General features: G+C 41.1%; 1 pseudogene; it reads left to right on the top strand.

Moving 5' to 3' along the window:
- Positions 1 to 1,038: 1,038 nt before the first annotated feature.
- Positions 1,039 to 2,984, top strand: part of LOC102892721 — a 2,046-nt pseudogene continuing 100 nt past the window's right edge.

The raw sequence follows: 2,984 nt of genomic DNA, 5'->3' as shown, positions 1-2,984 counted from the left end.
CACATCGTACATGCAAGAAACAAACTGTTAGGCAGCAAGGAGTGAAAATGGAAATACATGCTTTGTAGCTGCTAATTTCTACTGAATGAGAAAAGCAAGAGCTAAACACACAACGCCAATCCAAGTGTCACATGAAATTCACTGCAAAACTATTAATTAAACTAAAACATTGCCTTATTTGTCTCCCATATGAACTTCCTAATTGTCATTTCAGGAAGACATCACCTCGTGTAAAGATGAGTGATAATAATAATGAACAGAGCTATGCAAAACTTTGAAATAGTGGGAGAGGAACAAAAAAATAGTAAATGAACATGCATGAGAAAAACATCCCCATGTTGTAAATGAAATTATGACCAAACACATAAAAATACTAAGAAAATATTATATTTCTAAACCAAGAGCTAAAAGTAGAAATAAAAGAGCTCAAGAAAGAAATGAGCAAGCAACCAAATGAGATTAAAACTGAAGGCAGAGCTCAGGGGAAAACAAAATTCTCAGAGAAATAAGGCTCCTTAAGAAGCAGCACAAAAATAAAGCTGAAAGAGCAGTGTTATAAGTTGAATTGTGTCTCCCCTAAATTTTTATGTTGAAGTCTTAACTCCCAGTAGCTCAGGATGCAAACTAAACGGAAAAAGGTCATTGCAGTTCAATTAAACTAGGTATTAACAACAAAACAAGACACAAAAGAGAACAATAGTTACTTGAAAATTGGAAGAAGAAAAAATTCTTAAAGAACTCTGGGGTCAAAAAGTAAATCAAAGATTGAAATGAGAAATAAATATGAATTAACAACAATAAAACACTACATGTCAAAACTAATGCGATATTGTTAATGCTGTTCTCACAGAAAATTTCATAGACTTAAATCTTCATGAGCTCATTCATTTCCACAGGTCTCTTTCTGGGTAGCTCTGGCTGTCACCGAAGTCTCTCCACTGCTGCCACTCCAGCAAAGCTGCATTGTCTCCGAAGCCACTTCCAGCAACTCGTCACTTCCAATTCTCTCCACTTCGTTCCCGCCAACCGCAATCATCGATGCCAGGTGATTTGAGTGACCGAAACCGCGGCGAGGATCCAGGGTTTGGCTCACCTTGATTTTGAGGAAATGGAGTAGGGATCCTCTCAGGAAAGAAGTTTGGAAACATTGCGAAGAAATTAGTTAAAAAGAAATGGAATCTTGTTGGGCTGCCCAAATTTAAGAAGAATTTTTATCGAGAATGCCCTGAGTTGGCTAGGTGCACAGCGCAAGAGGTGGAGACATACAGAAAAGCAGCAAGGAAACTACCGTTAGAGGCCACAACCGCCCGAAGCTAATTTTGAACTTTCATGAAGAAACTTCCCTGCAAATGTCATGGACGTGATTGTAGAACAGAACTTTACTGAACTCGCTGCTACTCAATCAAGCTCAGTGAAGGCCAGTTGCTCTAAGTGGATTAGACACGGTCAGAGTAGCATGGACTGGATCAAGGCAAACATTGTCCTGTTTGCTGCCTTTCATTGTCCACATCAGTCATCAGCCATTCCTGGAGAGAGGTGAAAGGCCTATATGCTTGGTGGTGGCAACAGCTTGGGAACTGGTCCAACAGGTGCAGCAAGTAGCTGCTGAATACTGTAGAGCAAGGGTCCCCAGTCCTGGGCCATGAATCAGTACTGGTCCATGGCCTGTTAGGAACTGAGCCATACAGCAGGAGGTGAGCGGCAGGCAAGCAAGTGAAACTTCAGCTGTATTTGCAGCCACTCCCCAGTGCTAGCATCACCACCTCAGCTCCACCTCAGATCATCAGGCATTAGATTCTCATAGGAGCACTAGTCCCTTGTGCCAAAAAGATTGGGGACCGCTGCTGTGGATCACATTGGTTGAAGTCTACATGCATGTATGATGGTGTTCCCAAGGGACCACAAATATGTGATTTAGAGAGAGATGTGGAAATATGTATTGCAACACCTGGAAGACTGATTGACTTTTTAGAGTGTGGGAAAGCAAATCTGAGAAGAACCACCTACCTTGTTCTCCATGAAGCAGATAGAATGGTTGACATAAGCTTCGAACCCTAAATAAGGAAGATTGTGGATCAGATAAGACCTGACAAGCAAACACTAATGTGGAGTCTGACTTGGCCAAATGAAGAAAGACAGCTTGCTGAAGATTTCCTGAAAGGCTATATCCATATACACGCTGGCACACTGAAATCAAATGCAAACCACAACGTTCTTCAGATTGTGGATGAGTGTCATGACATAGAAAAGGATGAAAACATTCATCTGATGGAAATCTTGAGTGAGAAGGAAAATAAAATCATTTTTTTTTTTTGCTGAAACTAAAAGGAGATGTAATGAACGTACTAGAGAAATGAGGAGAGACGGGTGGCCTGCCATGGGTATCCATGGCGACAAGTCAACAGGAACGTGACCAGGTTCTAAATGAATTCAAACATGGAAAAGCTTCTATTCTGATTGCTACAGATGTGGCCTCCAGAGGGCTAGATGTGGAAGATGTCAAATTTGCATTAATTATGACTCTAACTCCTCAAAGGATTATATTCATCAAACTGGAAGAATCAAAATAGGCACAGCACACACTTTCGTCACACCTAATAACATAAAGCAAATGAGAAACCCTACCTCTGTGCTTTGTGAAGCCAATCAATTAATCCCAAGTTGCTTTAGTTGGTCGAAGACAGAGGTTTGGGTCATTCCAGGGGAAGAGGAGGCATGAAGGATGACCATTGGGACTGATACTCGGCAGACAAAAGGGGCGAATTTAATACCTTTAGGGACAGGGAAAATTATGACAGAGGCTACTCTAGTCTGCCTAAGAGAAATTTGGGGACAAAACCCAGAATTGTGTTTATAGTGCTGCAAATTATACCAATGGGAGCTTTGGAAGTAATTTTGTGTCTGCTGGTTTACAGACCGGTTTTAGGACTGGTAATCCAACAGAGACTTAACAGAATGGTTATGATAGCACTCAGCAATCTGGA

The sequence above is a fragment of the Pteropus alecto genome, unplaced genomic scaffold, assembly GCF_000325575.1.
Source record: "Pteropus alecto unplaced genomic scaffold, ASM32557v1 scaffold100, whole genome shotgun sequence".
Classification (NCBI taxonomy): Eukaryota; Metazoa; Chordata; class Mammalia; order Chiroptera; family Pteropodidae; genus Pteropus; species Pteropus alecto.
This window is presented reverse-complemented; position numbering and strand designations above follow the sequence as displayed.